The sequence below is a fragment of the Balaenoptera physalus genome (genome assembly GCF_965194825.1).
Source record: "Balaenoptera physalus genome assembly, chromosome: 5".
NCBI lineage: Eukaryota > Metazoa > Chordata > Mammalia > Artiodactyla > Balaenopteridae > Balaenoptera > Balaenoptera physalus.
In genome coordinates this window covers 141,366,037-141,386,712 of record NC_138884.1, presented here as the reverse complement: position 1 = coordinate 141,386,712, position 20,676 = coordinate 141,366,037, and the positions used below count along the sequence as shown (strand labels likewise).

At 33.5% G+C, this 20,676-nt stretch overlaps 1 pseudogene across 1 annotated transcript in view; it reads left to right on the top strand.

Annotated features, from left to right (window-relative positions):
- LOC309660977 (alpha-enolase pseudogene) overlaps positions 1 to 20,676 on the top strand; it is a 36,077-nt pseudogene extending 15,401 nt beyond the window's left edge. Inside the window, exon 1 of the transcript in view lies at positions 1 to 20,676. This exon is cut by the window's left edge and continues 15,401 nt beyond it. The product of the transcript in view is annotated as an alpha-enolase pseudogene (transcript).

Sequence of the window (20,676 nt, the reverse complement as noted above, 5' to 3'; positions counted from 1 at the left end):
GTTTTTAAAATTATCTTAAAATATCTTCTATCACTAAATTACCTACTTCTTTTTAACAATTTTCCAAATCATTTTTCTTGAAATTTCACTTTAGATAATATTGATTTTTCTTTAAAATCGTTAATTTCTGGGTAACAGTTCTAATTTATAGATAACTGAGGTGGATTTTGTTTGTCACTAGGCAGGCATGTTTCCCCAGAAGGATTTTCCCTTAAATGGGAGGATGCAAGGCAAGCCCTGAATATTAAAGCAGACATGCTGACCGTAGGGTTTTTTGTTTTTGTTTTTGGTGACTGTAGGTTTTAATTAAAGGTGTGTGGGTTGGGTGATGGGGTAGGTAGACCACACATGGGCAAGTTCTATCTCTGTTATGCGATGTATCCAATCCAATCTCAAAAACTGGGCTTTTCTCTGGGACTTCAAAGGTCTTATTAAATGTTCTTTAATCTGCTCATATACAATGTTCAAATTCTTTCTCTCTCTTTCATCTCCCTTTCTGTCTTTTCTTTTTTCTAGTTTTTTTTTCCTCTTGTCCTTCCTTCCATTTTTGTTTGTTTCTTTCTGTCTTCTTCACAACATCCTTTACCGTAAACATGCACTGGATAATTATACATTAAATTCACAGGCATAATTATTTTTCATAGCCAAGCTAGGAGATACCACAGGAACAAAACATATATATATGTGTGTGTGTATATATATATATATATATATATATATATATATATATATATATACACATATACATACATATATATATTTAATGTGATAGCACATTTATATTAACTTAAGTGCTGTATGTCATATGCCACTAACTTGATGTAGAGATTTCTCTCCTAAAAATCTTTAATAAATTAGGAACAAAGGAAATGAGGCCCAAAATTGTTGAAATATGAGTTACATAAAGGCAATTTTATACTGACAACTACCTTTTGATATTCAGTTATTCATTCATTCACCTTCTCATTTGTTCTACTAAACTAGTGTTCCTTTTCTGTGTGCGGTGGTGAAATGAGTTGCAAGGGATTGAGAGAGTGATATTTCTTTGAGTGAGGGAGATTCTGTATAAAAGTTTAGAATATCTATGGGCCAATATAAAAGATTTTTTAAAGTGATTTTAATGTGAGTGATACTCTGAAGGTTGTGACTGATTATCTGAAGATACTGGGAAACATTCCTCCAATGGGATCCTTATAAGCATTTTATAACATTGATGTTATATTGACTTGTTAGACATCTTGTCTAATTTATAGCCAGTCCACCCTATATTAGGCCTTGAATAGCTATTAACATTTAGAATTTACAGATAAACAGATAATAGATAAAATAATCGAATCTGATTATCCTTTACCCTTGTACAATGATCACCTTATATAGAAATGCTTTTCTTCTTCAGCATAATAATCTGTCGAAAGAGACATTTTCTTGATCACTGTCCTATAAGAGTTTCAGGTAATTATTGGGGGAAACCTGTTTTCTTTTATCAAAGTTGTTTCTTAGTGAGCCGTGATCACCAGCCAATTAGAGATTTGTTTCATTTAGGTGAATGGGTGTTGGTTAAGCAACACAAGCCAATATTTAGGTTCATAATTCCCCATCAGAAACTATAAAAAATTCAAAGTACACTTCAATAACTCAGTTATACAAAATTGTACAATATAATTAAGTTACTGTATGCTCTACCACAGAAAGATTTTTTTAAATTGAAGTATAGTTGATTTATGATATTGTGTTAGTTTCAGGTGTACATCAAAGAGATTCAGTTATTTTTCCAGATTATATTCCATTATAAGTTATTACAAGATATTGAATATAGTTTCCTGTGCTGTACAATAAATTCTTGTTGCTTAGCTATATATAGTAGTTTGTATCTGCTAATTGCATACTCCTAATTTGTCCCTCCCTCCCTCCCTCCCTCTCCCCTTTAGTAACAATAAGTTTGTTTTCTATGTCTGTGAGTCTGTTTCTATTTTGTATATAGATTCATTTGTGTTATTTCTTATATTCCACATATAAGTGATACCATATAGTATTTGTCTTTGACTTATTTTACTAATCATTATATTCTCTAGGTCCACCCATGTTGCTGCAAATGACAATATTTCATTCTTTTTTATGGCTGAGTAATATTCCATTTCACATCTTTTTAAGCCAGTCATCTGTTGATGGCCACTTGGTTGTTTCCATGTCTTGGCTATTATAAATAGTGCTGCAATGAACATTAAGGTACATATATCTTTTCAAATTAGGGTTTGTTTTTTTTTTCTGGGTATATAACCAGGAATGGGATTGTTGGATCATATGGTAACTCTATTTTTAGTTTTTTAAGGAACTTCTATACTCTTCTCCATAGGGGCTGCACCAATTTACATTCCAACCAACAGTGTAGGAAGGTTCCCTTTTCTACACACTCTCTTCAGCATTAATTATTTGTAAACTTTTTATGATGCCATTCTAACCGGTGTGAGGTGATACCTCGTAGTTTTGATTTGCATTTCTCTCGTAATTAGCAATGTTGAACATCTTTTCATGTGCCTCTTAGCGATCTATATATCTTTTTTGGAAAAATATCTATTTAGGTCTTCTGCCCATTTTTTGATTGGTTTGTTTGTTTTTTGATATTAAGTTGAATGAGCTGTTTGTATATTTTGGAGATTAACCCCTTGTCAGCTGCATCATTTGCAAATAATTTCTCCTGTTCTATAGGCTGTCAAAAAATTACAGACTTTTTGTGTTCTTTGTGTAGCTTGGTCTTCTTAATCTCTAACCTTGCCAGTTCAGTTGTTGATACTGATTATCTTAACTATACTATAACAAGGATTATATGAGGAAACTTTGTAAATTGTAATATTTGCATCAACTTGATAATGTTTAGAAACTTATTTTTTCCTCATGTTCAATAGCTAAAGAAGAAGTGATCTCAATATGATCAAGTTGATGCCAAATATCTAAACATGGAACCTGTTTTTGACAAAATAAATAAAACTTTCAAAAATAGTATACACTTTCCTGTGAAGTTTATCTGATAATTAAAAACCTGTATGTGATATTTATGTTGTTCTGTTTGGTTCATGTGGTAGTTCATGTATAAGGTGGGAGAATATGATTGATAATGTAATTCAGAACTTTGGGTATTAAATGAGCAGGGTTTCCTGAATAGAGTCAGCAATCAGGAGTTTTGTCTCTTTATATTACCATATTTTGTCTAGGGCACTCTTTTTATTTTATAGTAAAATAAGAAGCCAAGCATGAACAATAGAGACATTAAATATGTCGGCTATAAATAAAGGCAAGATAAATTTTAGAAGACAATAAATACGGATATGGGTAATATTGAAATAGAGTTCACCATAAAGTGTATGTCATAATATGTTATTCAAACTTATCAGTTTCTTATAGAGTCAGTAATTCATATGCAAACAATTTTTACTTTCACACAGATAATTAAAATGGATTCTCTTTGTTGTGTGAATTTCCTTTCTCCTTGATTCCAAATTAGTTCCCTTAGAGGGCTGGTTCATTTTTCTGAGACAAAACAGGATTCACCATATTCCTTTTTCCTCTTTGGAATAGGCTGAAATTTTAAAATTCCCTTTTAGTTCAGCCACTAGTAATTTCACCTATGAAAGCTTTAAAATACTCAGAAAATTGGAAAGGCTCATTAAGAATAAAGAAGTTTGTATTTGTATTTAAACAAACTAGACTATTGATTCTGGAAAAATTATCTAAACATATATAATCTTTAACTAAGGTGATTTTTATTCACATTAAATAGATCACATGAACAATAAAGTTGAGTTTGGACATAAAACCTTTGAACATTTGTTGAGCTCAAAATTGTGATTTGTTTTTTTACTCGTTAGACTAAATACTAATTTGTTCTGTAAACTTTATGAAAATTCATGTAGGTAATACTCTTGGTCTATACTACTGAAGAAATTATCTGTGGGGTGTATTTCAAAAGAATGTGCATGTTCTGAAAACCAGCATCTGAACATAATCTCCAAGTATAAAAAGTGACGATTTAGCATACTAAAGTACTAAGGAGGTGGAAAGGTAGAAAAGTGACAATTTTCTTTTTTGCTGTTGGTGTTTTATTTGTACTTGATTTTGAAAATAGAGTAATTAAAAATGAGGGACAGACTATAATCAAAATGAGTTAGAAGGAATTTTGTTATGTTAGAATGAGTAAGGATAGTTGTTTTTCTTGTATTCATTTGTAGAACATGTAACAAGGCTATTCTTCAGATCAAGAATTTCAGTGAATTGATGGGCTGCAGAATTCAAACAGCACATTTAATGTATGTGCACATGTAACTTTATAGCTTATTATAGAATTTTTTCAGTCTAATTTCAATTTTCTAATCCTATACGTTCCTATCTCTTTTTTTCTGTTTTTTATATAATAAAGTTTGGATGGCACTTATCTGGTCCAAAGGTAACCATTTCAGCCCTTTCCAACAAATGAATTAAAGACTTCAACAAACAAAACCTCAGTTGCATATCATTGCATCTTTATTCCATGCATTAATTTACCTCATGTCCTATAATTATGTGAATCCTTTAACTTGAATTGGAGAAGGACTTGAATTAACTTGAATATGGAACAACATAATGTTTTGTTTTGTTTCATTTTTTTCTTTCTTGGGAACTCTGTGAATTGATTATGTAAATACACAGCAAATTTGAAACTAAAAGTCACGAACCACGTCTTAAAATCTAGACATAATTTTCCCTGCCGCGATAGGATAGAAGCATACTTTATTTTATTTTGAAATTAAGATCGGTAATTTACCAATACAATAAATTTTTCTGCAGTGGTGTGAGGGGATCTGGATAGTCAGATGAAAATTACAACTTCTGATTTTAATAAAATTACTGCTAAATTCCTTTGTGGAAGCATTACTCTCTAAAACCTTAAGCTTGGTGACTTAAAACCTCAGGCATTTATTTTTTCACAGCCCTGGAAGCTAGAAATTCAATATCAAGGTGTCAGTAGGACCATGTTTCCTCTGACGGCTTTAGGAAAAAATCCTTCCTTGCCTCCTCCTAGCTTCTGGTGGACCCTGCGACCCTTGGCATTCCTTCGCTTGTAACTGCATCACCTCAATCTCTGCCTTTGTCCTCACATAGCCTTCTTCCCTCTGTATGTCTCTTTTGATGTGTCCTCTCTTCTTATAAGGACATCAGTCACTGGATTTAGATCCCAGCCTAATCCAGTAGGACTCCATCTTATATAATTACATCTGCAAAAACCCTATTTCCAAATGAGGTTACATTTTGGGGTTCTGGTTAGACATGAATCTTGGGAGGACACTATTCAATCCACTACAATTACCAGTTAAAAATTTTAGGTAAATGCATTATATTTGTAGATCAGAGGAATTATGTAAACTGAGCATGTGGAACAAGTAGAAGACTGACAAATGGATGATAGAGATGGATGAAATGGAAAATAAATCTAAATGTAGTACTAACTTCATTTTGGGAGGGACCCTGGCTGTCTGTAAGGCCAGGTTTTTTATAAAGGGTGCCCCTGTACCTCCAAATTGCTGACTTGGCTGACAACTCTGAAGTCATCTTGTCCATTCCAGCCTTCAGTGTGATCGACAGTGGTTCTCATGCTGGCAACAAGCTGGCCATGCAAGAAACTCTGATCCTCCCTGTTGGTGAAGCAAACTTCAGGGAAGCCATGCACATTGGAGAGGAGGTTTACCACAACCTAAAGAATGTCATCAAGAAGAAATATGGGAAAGATGCCACCAATGTGGGGGATGAAGGCTGGTTTGCTCCTGAAGAATAAAGAAGCTCTGGAGTTGCTGAAGAATGAGATCAGGACAGCTGGCTACACCGATGAGGTTGTCATTGGCATGGACTTGGCTGCCTCTGAATTCTTCAGGTCAGGGAAGTATGACCTGGACTTCAAGTCTCCCAATGATCTCAGCAGGTACGCCACACCTGACCAGTTGTTCGACCTGTTCAATTCCTTCATCAAGGACTACCCATTGGTGTCTATTAAAGATCTCTTTGACCAAGATGACTGGAAAGCTTGGCAGAAGTTCACTGCTAGTACAGGAATCCAGGTGGTGGGGGGGACAATCTCTCAGTGACCAGCCTGAAGCGCATTTCCAAGGCCGTGGGTGAGAAATCATGCAACTGCCTTCTGCTCAAAGTGTACCAGATCGGCTCCATGGCCAATTCTCTTCAGGTGTGCAAACTGGCTCAGTCCGATGGGTGGGGCATCATGGTGTCTTATAACTCATAACCGAAGTTATCTTCATTGCTTACCTGGTGGTGGAGCCCTGCACTGGGCAGATCAAGACTGGTACACCTTGCCTAACCCAGTGCTTGGCCAACTACAACCAGATCCTCATAATTGAAGAAGAACTGGGCAGCAAGGCTAAATCTGCTAGCAAGTAGTTCAGAAACCAGGTAGCCAAGTAAGTTCTGTGCAGGTGAGCACCTGAGCCTTTCAATCACTAGTTGGCTGGCTAGAACCCTGCTTCTGATGTTTGCATAGATAGTTCAAGGTCTCAGTTGATACATGTAGGGGCTTCTGGTAGTTAATGCCCTTCTGTTATCCCTGTGATGTTCTCTCACTGCTTCCTTAAAACTGCTTCAGAAGCCAAGTGGACCATCTGAAACCCTGTTGGAAACCTTAGCTCTGTAATCATGTCATTGACCCAAATCATAGTTTTTCTCATCTTTCTTTCCACCAACTGTCTGGAGCCATGAGAATCTACAGTGCAATCTCTGAGGTGTCCACAGGCAAGATCCTTAGTGGTTTTTGTGTGCAAAATATAAAGACCTCAGTGACCAGTAAAAAGAAATTAAAGTATCAAAAAGAACATTTAATAAAAGTTAATATATCAGGAAAACATTTTCATACCCCTTCATTTTATCCTATAACAATATAATATGTTCTTTTTGGTGAACAAAGAAAAATTCAAGTAAAACAATTTTTTTTTGTTGTTTTTACAAAGTAAAATTTTTACAAAGTACTGAGAAAAGTTTAATTATGTTTTGGGATATAATAATTTTCATGCACAACTGTGAGATCTTAATTGTTTTGTTCTTTTTATTTTTTATTGTGAGTCGTAACATACAGACAGTAAGGTATATAGAACACAGTCGTACAGCTTCAGGATTTTTTTCACAAATGCCTCTGTAATCACAAACAGTTCAAGAACAGGACTTTTCCAACATTCTAAAAGTCCCTTTCATGTCCCCCTCCAATTACAACCCCCTGTTTCTTTCTCTAAAATAACACTATCCTGAATTCTAACACAATACAGTAGTTTTGGCTGCTTTGTACTTTATCTTCATAGAATGATGTAGCATGTACTTACATGAGTCTGACTTCAGTTACTTGACATAATGTTTGTGTGACCCATCCCCATCTTTGAGTGGTTTTACTTTAGTTCATATATTTTCATGGCTATTTATTAATATCCCCAAATTTACATATCCCTTCAACTGCTTATGGACATTTGGGTTATTCTGAGTTTAGACTACTATGAAGAAAGTTGCAAAACATTAAAAAAAAAAATCCTTGACCATGAAGTCGTCACACATGTGCATGTATTTCTATTGTGTTATTATTTAATTAATTAATTAAACTCTGTTGCTAACTCTGATACAAATCCTAGGAGTCCAGGAATGCCAAGAGTGGGGAGGTTCTGTATATATTGAGTTGGGACTTGGAAAAATCTATTCCCCAGGTGTCAAAGTGAACAGAATAAAAACATAGCCCTTAAAGCAACTGTCATCAGTTTTGAAACACCTCCATCCCTAAAATTAGCTTAATAAAATTAATTGATCAAAATTATCTACAAAATTATTAGTATAAGCATAATTTACCAAACAACTCAGGTAAAACTTAGTTCTATAGATAGGCCTGCATAAATGAGCAAAGATATATCACATGTTTATTGATTGTAACATTTGCTAAAATACCAAATAATAGAGCCAAAAAACAAATAACAACAGCAAAATAGAAAACAACAAAAATGTTCTGTCCTTAGTCATCCTAGTGCTTAACACTTGGTTATAATGAAAGGAATAGCCATAATAGCAGGCTTGGTGATATGCCAGGACCCAACAATAAGAACTCCCTCTCACTGAACCTATAATAGGTGACTGCTGAGTGCTCAACCAATTAGCAATAGGGACTAAAGTTAAACCCTTGGTAAGGCATCATCCTTTGAGCAGCTTAGCTAGCCACCATAGGATAGACTGATTACATTGGATCCTTTCCATCCTGGAAGGGTAAATAATTATCCCCGTGCTGGATTGATACATATTCTGGGTAACCAAGATGACTTTAAACTTCTCCTCAGTTTAATGAAGCTTTGGACAAGTTTTTTCTAACTACAGACCACTGACCTGGCTTTTCGTAGAGCATTTACTTCAGAAACTTTCAACTGTAAATTCTTGTTCTGTTCCTTTGAAATGTATGCAAATCTGCTTCTAACCTCTTGCCAGTTTTATAGCTCAGGAAATGTCTTTCTCAAGGACCTGGAAACCATCTCTTTGAAATGTAAACATCAAAGGAGATAACACCCCTATTTCCTAGTCTCTGAGGGAAGGTAGGAGCCTAACTTTCCGAGGCAACACTTAGCAAACACAAATAGCCTAATTAAAGAGAAAAAACTTTGCAAACTCAGGAAAAGCTCAATGTGTTGGACACATACCATTGATCAACCCCACCCCCAAAGTCCTCCAATACTTTTCCACTAGCTCATCCCAATGCTTGAAATCTTTCCCATCTTTTGTTTCAGTGGAGTTGAATTCAGTCTCCTTCCCTGTTGTAATAGTCTTGAATAAGCTCTTTTTGTCCTGCTTAACTTTGCCTGATGCAATTTTTGCTTTGACATGGGTGTGGCTAAGTGTTTTCCTTGTCTGTCTGCAGTGGCTTGGCCAGCAAGTCTACTCATGGGCTAACAAATTGATTTATTGTAATAAGATTATGAACAGTGCCTTAGAAAAGCAATCAACAATATGGTGAAGATGATGCAACAATAAGTACAGTTCCAAGAAATTCTGTGAACCTAATACTCTTAATATTCCTGATAGATAGAATACCTTTGTCTGAGTGCCCTTTCACCATTGCTCTCAGGGACACAATTGATTAACTTTTCCTCATTGAGCAACTTTTGGCCTCTGCACTAGAGGTCCTGGTTCTGAGGGAAGGGACATGTTTACACAAGAACATATAAAGGATTCCACTAAACTTGAAATTATTGATCCAACTAAGTTATGTTGAGTCCCTCATGCCAGTAAAACAAGGAACAGAAAGAGAGTTACTATACTGGCAGGGATAACTGACCACGTTTATCATGAGGAAGTGGGGTGGCTGCTGTGTAATGGGACAGGGAGAAGTATGTCTGGAGTTAAGGAGATTCCTTAGGGTACCTCTTAGTGCTCTTATTGAGTCAAAACCTTACATGGCAATTGCAGGAAACACAATCTGACAAAGATATGGTAACCAAAGTATCAGAATTCTCAGGCATGAAAGTATGATTTATCACACTGGACAAGCACTCTTGGCTAGCTGAAGTGCTGACTCAAGTTGTGAGAAATCTAGTTTGAGAAGTAGAAGAGGAATATAAAGAATATCAGCTGTGGTCAGCCTCAGGACCAATTACAGCAGCAGGGCTCCTTACCATCATCTTGTAATTTGTTGTTTTTTGTTGTTGTTTTTTTTAAAAAAAAATCGTGACCAACCTCTAAGAAGCAGTGACATTAATAGAACTGTGCGTTTAATGTAGGGCCTGAGGAAGACCTGAACAATGTAAAGTGAAGACATTTATTGCCATGCCCTTCCCAATACCGCAAGTAGTTCCCTATATTATGACTAGTCTCCAAATGTCAATCTCCGCATCCTGGTACCTCAGGACACTTTCTGGAAGCACAGAAGGCTGTTTGTTCTCTGTGCACTCTTAGTTCTGGGAATGATCAGGGGATTCACATCATTCTGGGAGTTGAGGAATAAATACACAACTGCCTCTCCTCTTAAGTGAGAGAATTTTAAAGTGTGATTTTATACCAGTTTTTAGAGTTTCCCCAGTGGATTAAATTCCATTAGCCTGCCATGACAGAAATGCACCTTTTATGACTGCCTTTTTTTCCTCTGGTTTTCTCACGTCTCCACCAGTGACATTTGTACTCCAAAATAATTATTTGCATTCAAGTTTTTTTAATCTTAACATCTGCTTCTAGGAAAAAACAAAATCACACATATACAATATGACTTCTGACAATTGACTGTGTAAGAAGGAAGTAATTTCTAAATCTCTATGTTATACAAAATAATAGTCATCTGTATAATTTTCTAAAGATCCTGATAGAATGATATTTTTAGATCAAATTGAATTTTCTTATCTATTTTAATTCATGAATATATATATATATGAATGTGGGTTTAAATTGTACAAATATTATTTCTTATATAATAAAAAACTTCTGTGATAAGATAAAGGTTATCTTGATTACTTCCTTTACTTTAGTTGCCCAGAAATTTTTCAAATTTCATTCCTTAAGGATAAGCATTCACAGAGTAGTTAAGTCTTTGGTCAATTGTGTAGGATCAGAAGTGTGTTTTGGGATTAAGTTAAAGAAGTTAAAAAATATAGAATTATGACTTGTTGCTTACTAACTGACACAAGCTAGAATTTGTAGTTCAAATATGAAGGAAGAAAATAAACAGCACAATTGGTTACGTGAGAAACACTGATTTATGGAACAAAAGTGTATTGCTTTTTAATGATAATGTTTTTGTTGTGTTCTTTAGCAAGGCGAAAATAAAGCATACTTCACTGAGTTGATAATTCCAGGTTTTCATGTATTTTTTTCATAATAAATTTCTTATATGTAATATGGCCATTAGACATGAGAATGTTTAAACCTGAATTAAAATGAATGTTCAAACTTGAATAGATTATATTATCTATGCAGTTGATCCACTTTAATGATTAAGGAAGTTCAAATGAATGCATCACCTATTTTTTATCTAGTGTTTGTATTTTATGAATGTAAACTGTGGAGCGATTACTATAATTGTTATTAAGTTAAGAAATGATACACAAAGCCAAGGTATACCCAAAATTAAAACTATCAGAATTTTGACTGACATAAACTGAATAAAATATGTGTGTATCTCTACATGTACATTTCACTACATTTGTTATCCAAATAAAAAAGCATTTCCCAATACAAAATAAATCCACAACTATATTATGTCTTAGGAAGGTTTAGATATTCACTACCCCATAATTCAATGTATATTTAACACTGTGAAATGGTTGTTATTTTAGAACCAACTTTTCAACAATTTCTTCACGCTTGCATTAAAAATTCACCAAATTAAATGTTTCTAAATGTCTAATAGCAGGGATATGCCTGTTTGATATAATGGATATAATAAATATTTATTATAGGTCTAAAGAATTACACTATCTATGAAATGCTATCATAGAAAAACATGTTATTCACTTCATGTAAACAGACATTTTAAAAAGTATTAGGAATCCGATTTTTTAAAATATTAGTGTAATTTCTAACAAACCCCAGAGACCAAATGGATAACTCCATCTTGGCCCTTATGTACTTTTCTCCCCAGACCTTCAGAGACCTCTTTGATTATTAGCATAACATTTTCTCACCTCTTAGGCTCTGTATGTGCTTCAATAATCTCATTTACATTTGGCTTATTCACTCAGCAATACTGCAGAACTTGTTTCATAGAAGGAAATAAGCTATACATGGACAGGAAGATTAAGCAATAGCTCGAGATTTACATTTTTTTTAAATCCCTATTTTCATTTCTATCAACATCCTTCTGGGACTTAGCTCTATTCCTTTATTTGTTGTTTATGTTAGCCTACATTTCTCCACTTACCTTTACTCCTTTTCCTTTTTCTTTTCTAAATAGTAGTAAAGACGGCAATCTCTTTTATCTTGTTTACTTTCTTTTAAAGTCCTTTGTTCCATCATAACAATATTTACCCATCCTAACAATATTTACCTACAGACAGCCTATCATCTGAATTATTTTTGCTAACATCTTAGAATGGCAGTATGTCAGGTAGGCTCACTAAGACACCGGAGTATAGTATAACTGAATACTAACTATAGTTGGGAAAGATCATGCAATTTGTTTACTTGGGTCTGCAAACACTTGAGGGTGCTGTGGAAAGTTAGAGCATTGATGTTCAAATCATTTCAAATAACTTTAGACTACCTCCTGGCAGTCATTTTCTGTTTTGTCCTTTATAGAAGTTTTAATTAGGTGGATCAAAGTTGGTTCTCAAATCATAAACAAGGAAAAAATGAAAAAGTCAGCATGGATTTTTATATAAACAAGGGCCGAATGATTCAGATTAGAAGGGGAAAAAAGGAACTAAAAGATGTAGTTTAGATTTAAAATAATTTTAATGTAATTGAATTAAGATATGCAAATATACTTTGAAAAATGTCAGATGAAAGTACATCTAAAAGCAGATCCTGAATCACAGCAGGGTCATTAGTACAATAGAAAAGTCAATGAGAAAATTAATTATAACTGTAAATCCATAGTTTATAGTAGGTCTAAAGAAGTATTTCCTTCATGTATACAAGACTGAACTGCTTTTTAAGCTGGTGGGCAATGGCTTAGAGAAAGCTCATTAAGCTGTTTCATTTTTTTCTGTGTCCCTGCCTCAGTTGGATGACAATTTAATTATAAATATGATGTATGAAATCAATAGATACATATTAAAAGTAAATTTGTGTCTTTTCAAGTATAATTTATATAACCAGTTAGATAGATGGTGATAAATACACAGAGAATATTTAATAGCTGTGTCTACCTATGGAAAATTCAAGTAAAGATTATATTTTATGTGCTAGAAAATAGGGAAGTATAGGGATAATGATAAGGAGATACCATTATGCCTACTACAATTGTTCAGTTGAACCCAATTTTCTATCACTTTCTTTTACAAAGTTGTTGCTATGTGAACTGAATTCTAATGATCAAATATTTTTATAAATACTTGCAGGGGAATTTACAGTGATTTTGAATACCACAAAGAAAAGGATAATGTAGCATGTTTTAAAAATAAGTGTTGAATTCTGATACAACACAGCATCAGAATCTTGTATTGTTTTGGCCTTTCACTGAGAGGTTACCTAAGGGATTATGGCATGTGATCTTTTCAAACAAAATCAATTGTCATCAAAAGTTCTATTTTGCATATTTCTTTTTGAACACTTCAGTATTCATGAGTAAAATATGCAGGTACAATATGTAAATAATAAAACTAGAGACATGAAAACCCTAAGCCTTTCTATTTGCCTAGTGGTAGAAAATATAAATTGCTACTGAAAAGAAATTTTAGCAATGTCTGTAAAATTCCATAAAAGCAACTAAAGGCACTTTTGGGGGAAAAAAAATGTATTTAATTATCATGATATAAAATTTAAAACACTTGAAGTTCCCCTTATATTTAGCTGATTAATACATCTTTATAATTTACTTATGAACTCTGATTCAAGACTGAGTCATAGTGCTTACTTTTTTTCTTACAGTGTACTTTATTTAGTTTTACCTCACTTGAAATAATAGAGGTTAGAGACACAATGAAATTATGCCTGGAGATCTATTTGCTTGCAACAAAAGCATAATCAGTACATTTAGGTGTTGTGAACTTAACATATTTTTCTGACTTGAAAATTTAGATTGCTTATTTTTCAAGTGGACCTAGTCATTAATACCTCTTCAGCAATTCCTTAAAAACAAGTGGAGCTCTGGCAGGAGAATGCATCACTAAAAAAATTATTTGGCCATACTTTTAAGAATATTTTGAAAACTACAGCCTAGAAAAATATACTTGAAAATAACATGTATATATGTTATTTTTTTCCTTTTAAAAGAAGAAATGCAATAAATAAAGATTATAGCCTTAATTACATCTTAAAAGTAATAAAAGAAAGGGGACTAGAGGGGTTAAGAAAGAAGGAAAAGAGCATATGGAATATTTTCCAGGATAAATCATATTAGGCCACAAAATGTCTTAATAAATTTAAAAAGATTGAAATCATATAAAATATCTTTTTTGATCACAGTGGAATGGAACTAGAAATTAACAGCAGAAGACTGGGAAATTCACGTATATGTGGAAATTAAACAACACATTCTTAAACAACCAATGAATCAAAGAAGGAGGCATGAGGGAAGCTAGAAAATATATTGAGATAAGTGAAAAGGAAAATACAACATACAAAATTTATGGGATTCAGTGAAAACAATGTTAGGAGGGAAATTTATACCTATAAACATTTACATTAAGAAAGAAGAAAGATAAATCAGCAACTTAAGTTTACACCTTAAGGAAGTAAAGAAAGAACAAACTAAGCCAGATCTACCAGAGGAAGGAAATAATAAAGATCAGTTCAGAGGTAAATAACGTAGAAAACAGAAAAACAATAAAGAGAATCAATAAAACCAATCCTTAAAAAACTAAAAATAGAACTACCCTATGACTCAGCAATTGCACTCCTGGACATATACCCAGAGAAAACCATAATTCAAAAACACACATGCACCCCAATGTTCATAGCGGCACTATTTACAGTAGACAGGACATGGAAACAACCTAAATGTCCATCGACAGAAGAATGGATAAAGAAGATGTGGTACATATATACAATGGAATATTACTTAGCCATAAAAAGGAATGAAATTGGATCATTTGTAGAGATGTGGATGGACCTAGAGACTGTCATACAGAGTGAAGTAAGTCAGAAAGAGAAAATCAAATATATTAACGCATATATGTGGAATCTAGAAAAATGGTATAGATGATCTTATTTGCAAAGCAGAAATAGACACAGATGTAGAGAACAAATGTATGGATACCAAGGGGGAAAGGGGTGGGGTGGGAGGAATTGGGAGATTGGGATTGGCACGTATACACTACTGATACTATGTATAAAATAGATAACTAATGAGAACATACTGTAGAGCACAGGGAACTCTACTTAATGCACTGTGGTGACCTAAATGGGAAGGAAATCCCAAAAAGAGGGGATATATGTATATGTATAGCTAATTCATTTTGCTGTACAGTAGAAACTAACACAATATTGTAAAACAACTATACTCTAACAAAAATTAATTTAAAAAATAAAAAATAAAATAAAATGAACTTTATATTTTGGAATAATTTTAGACTTACCAAAATGTAGCAAAATGGTACACAGAGTTCGTGTGTACACTTCACCCGGTTTCCCTTGATGTTAACAACTTACGTAACCCTGTTACATTTGTCATAACTAGGAAATTAATGTCAGTAAATTATAATATTTAAAAATTAAAAAAAAAGAAAATCAATAAAACCAAGATTTAGTTCTTTGAAAATATCAACAGAATTGGCAAACCTTTATCAAGATTGGCTAAGAAAAATAGAAGACAAAAATAACTAAATCAGAAATAAAAGTGGGAATATTATTACTGATTTTACAGGACAAATTTTACAGATTTTACAGAAATATGAAGGTGAGAATTATTTGGGGAGAGGTTAATTATTGTCTTACTGAGCAAAGGTGATTTAAAACTAAGTCACTATTCTAAGTTGAATAATAGCAGTGTGCATGGACTGAACAAAGAAAACAATTTCTCTTACCAGGCTGTGAAGGTAACTATCACATCACATTCTGCTTCAAATCATAGAAATGGCAATGTAAAATGCTCAGAATTATAAACTTTTTGTCTTAGTCAATTTTTATCTTCTTCATCAATTCTATTTCCATTTTATTTATGACTTTAAAATAAGATTAAACTCAAAAGAAAGCTATAGCATGGACATGTATTGGAAGAAAATTATTAAAAAGATACACAATTATTTTAACTTTGTGTATTAATTAATTTAGTATGATTTCTCTGAAACTCCAAATGGATCTTTATTAACCTCAAGCAAATATTCCAAAACCCATTTGCAACAACGAACAAGTGACAATTATAAAACAATTTAAGCAGTAGAATAATGAGAGAACTGGCACAGTATGGTTCACCAAATAATTGTAAAGCTCTAAAAATTATGACATGCTACAGGTACAAGATCAATGAAAGCAAAGAATAATCTCAGAAAACAATGTTAGCAATTATATGCACCAAAGAAAAGATGTTTATTATCTATGTTATTTTTTAGAAGGAAGTTTTTGAGAGCAAGTAATGATTTACTTCTTCTGGTAGGTCCTATATGCATCCTTTGACAAATAGAAAAGGAAGGTTGATTGTCCAAAACTCTCTTCAGGCAGATGAATGATATTCTGTAAAGAGCAGGGAATGATGGGAAAATATCAAAGAGAAATTTAAGCATCTACATTGAAGTTAAACATTTAGATAATATGAGAACTATTAAATAAATAGGATACTTAATGAGACTACATGAGACAAATCTCCTTGAGGAGACTTAGAGTAAAGCTCTATATTGCTCATTAGGTTTCTGGTTTTAACAGTGGTACCTTGGAAAAGAGATTGTGTTATGAGGAGCCCAAGGTTTATTTATACCATATGTACTTAAAATTTTATTATTAATAAAAAGTGATTTTCAAACAATTGCAGAATATTAAGTATTCTTCAGGTGGTTCAAGAAATATGGTAAATTTTGAAGAAAAAAATGAATTCAAATTTCTATGTCACATCATCACAAAAATAAATTCCAGAAGAGTTGAAGAGTTAAATACAAAGCATAGAAATATAAAACCAAAAGTAAATACAAGTGAATACTTGAGAAGTATAAAAAAATTTTTTTCTAAGTATCAACAAAAGAAATTTTAAGCTGGAGGTGTTGGTAATTGATATTCCTGAATAGCTACGAATTTTACATTATGGTATTGAAACATACATAAATATTAAAGTTAAAGACAAATAACAAACAGAAACATAGTTTAGAGCATGTAACTCTAACATTAAATAAATAAAAGTATACAACATGATGAGCAAAACCATATATCTCAATACAAAATTTGACCAGAGAAAGAACAAGCATTTCAAAACAGAAGAAATATATAGGTACATAGATCAGTGGAACAGAATTGAGTTTCCAGAAATAAACCCATGCAAATATGTTCAATTAATTTTTAACAAATGAGCCAAGAATATACAAAGAGGAAAGGACAGTGTTGGGAAAACTGGACAGCCACATGCAAAGGAATGAAACTAAACTACTATCTTATACCAGATACAAAAATTCACTCACAATGGGTTAAAGACCTATTAAAGACTTTAATATAAAACCTTAAATCATAAAACTCCCAGAAGATAAATATAGGCAGTAAACTTGGTGATGATTTTTTTTTTAATCTGACACCAAAAGCAAAGGCAGCAAAAGCAAAAGTAGGGATTAGCAGAAGTAAACTATTATATACAAGATAGATAAACAACAACATCCTACTGTATAGCACAGGGAACTATATTAAATATCTGTGATAAACCATAATGGAAAAGAATATGAAGAAGAATATATATATATGTATAACTGAATCACTTTGCTGTGCAGCATAAATTAACACAACATTGCAAATCAACTATACTTCAATAAAATAAATTTTTTAAAAAAGTAAAAATAAACAAGTGGGACCACATCAAACTAAAAAGCTTTATCACAACAAAGGAAATCATCAATAAAATGAAAAGGCAACCTACTGGCTGAATGGGACAAAAAATTTATTTAAAATCCTATATCTGATAAGAGTTTAATATCAAAAAATATAAAGAACACTTACAATCCAATTGCAAAAAAAACCAATCCAATTAAAAAAAAAAAATAGGCAAAGAATCTGAATAGACATTTTTCCAAAGAAGACATACAGACGGCCAGCAGATATATGAAAAGATGTTCAAAATCAGGGAAATGCAAATTAAAATCCCTGTAAGATATCACCTCACACCTTTTAGAATTTCTGTTATTAAAAAGATGAAAAATAACAAGTGTTGGAGAGGGTGTGGAGAACAAGAAACACTTGTGCACTCTTGAGGGTAATGTAAATTGGTGCAGCCACTATGGAAAACAGTATAGCAATTCCTCAGAAAGTTAAAAATAGAACTACCATATGATCCATCAATTCTGGGTGTTTATCCAAAGAAAATGAAAATACTAATTCGAAAAATACATGCATCCCCCCATGTTCATTGCAATGTTATTTAAAATAGTGAAGATGTGGAAGCAATCTAAGTGTCCATCAATGGATGAATGGATAAAGAAGATGTGGTATATATACAAACATACACAATGGAATACTATTTAGTCATAAAAAAGAATGAAATCTTGCTATTTGAAGCAACATGGATGAATGTTGTGGGCGTTATGCGAAGTGAAATAAGTCAGACAGAGAAAGACAAATACTGTATAATCTCACTTATATGTGGAATCTAAAAAACAAACAAAACCCCCCAAACCCACCAAAACAAAAACCAAGCTTATAAACACAGAGAACAGATTGGTGGTTGTGGGACTGGAGGGGGTGGTATGAAATGGATGAAGGTGGTCAAAAAGTACAAACTCCAGTTATAAAATAAATAAGCAATGGGGATGTAATGTACCACATGGTGACTATGGTTAATAATACTATATTGTATATTTGAAAGTTGCTAGGAGAGTAGGTCTTCAGAGTCCTCATCACAAGAAAAGAAAATTTGTAACTGCATAAGAGAATGGATGTTAATGAGACATTTTTCGTGGTCATTTTATAATATATACAAATATCTAATCATTATGCTGTAGATTTGAAATTAATACAGCGTTATATATAAATTATGCTTCAATAAAAAAGGAAGAAATACAAATATCCATTATATGTATAAAGAGAGAAAAACCTTTTAGTAACCAAAGACATTCCAATTATAAGAATGAAATAGGGGCTTCCCTGGTGGCGCAGTGGTTAAGAATCCACCTGCCAATGCAGGGGACAGGGGTTCAAGCCCTGGTCCAGGAAGATTCCACATGCCGCGGAGCAACTAAGCCCGTGTGCCACAACTACTGAGCCTGCGCCCTAGATCCCGCGTGCCACAACTACTGAAGCCTGTGTGCCTAGAGCCCGTGCTCCACAACGGGAGAAGCCACTGCGGTGAGAGGCCCTCGCACGGCAACAAGTAGTGACCCCCACTCTCTGCAACGGAAGAAAAGCCTGCACGAGGCAGCGAAGACCCAATGAAGCCAAAAATAAATAAAGAAAGAAAATAAATTTATAAAGAAAAAAAAAGAATGAAATAAAAGTGATAAAAAATTTGGAAAAATGAAAAGTTTATAACTTTGAGTATTATATGTTAACATTTATAAATGTTGAAGTGAAATGTTATCAGACTGTTAAATTCTTGGCTGGTTAAGAAGAGTATCATGGCCTGATGTAAAAACTTGGTACTATGTTTTGGACATACTGACCATATTGTACTTAAAATAACAGTACCAATTTACATTCTATCCAGGAGCACAAGAAAGTGTTAAGCCAATACACATTCTTTCATTAAGTGAGTAAACTATAAATGTGTCCTAAGAAAATAGATATATGAATATAAATTTATATATACACAGCATCTTCATCTGTGGTGCCATCAGTGTTATAGTAAAATTTTGTAAAATTTTATTATAGTAAAAATATTTAGACAATGTAAATATTCTAGAAAAGATAAATTGTGATTTGGTACATGAATAAAACTGCACAGTGTTCATGCCTGTGAAACCGGCACTAGAGACTATGTCAACATCTGTCTGTTACCCCTCTAACCAAAGCAGGGAAATCCAACTTAAGGAGCCACATTTGTAGTACTTATCATGTCATTGCTTCTACCAGCACCTTTTACCTCTAATTATAGCCCATGTTTTTTTCAAATACAATTCAGTTTACCTATATGCCTCACTTTCAAAACAACATTCTGCCAACTCCTTGAGACTTCTGTGTCTCTAAACCTTGCAGTTCCGGTAAATGGTAGCTGCTGAACTTTGTCTAAGTAAAAGTCCATTATGGTAGTCTTATCTCAAAGAAATTGCCTACATGCAACAATAAATTAAATTTTGTACTCTATAAAACATGAAAATGCTGGAAACTTTAGTATTGCCATATTCTGCCATTTCTACTGTGCTTGGTGGTATTTTGGAGCACTGGGAACTATTTTTTTACCCATAACCCCAGCTCTAACTACCTTGTGTATCCTACTCTCAAATAATCTTGCAGATTGTTCCTGGGATCATTATATAGGTACACCCTTAAGGGTATCTCCTCAGTTAACATTTCCCTGACTGAAAACCTCTTTATTTCTAATCATCATCACCATTCTTAGATCTGACTGGGGTGCAGCCAGCCACACCCAATAGCCTGAGAGTGAGAGGTGACCACACCAGAAAGACCAACCATATGATTTAAGGTGAGGGCTTTGGGCCAAGTGATATCAGCCCCACCTCCAGGAGAGGGAATGCTGGAGACTGAGTTCATCACATGCTCAATCAATCAATCAATTCTGCTTTTGTAATGAGACCTCAATAAAATCTCTGGACATCTTGCTTCAAGTGAACTTCCCAGATTGGCAGTGTTCCATGGATATTGTCATCCATGCCAGGAGAGTAATACGTCTTGAGGACAATGAAAACTTCCATTTGGAACCCCCTGGATTCTTCCCTATGTGTCTTTCCACAGCTA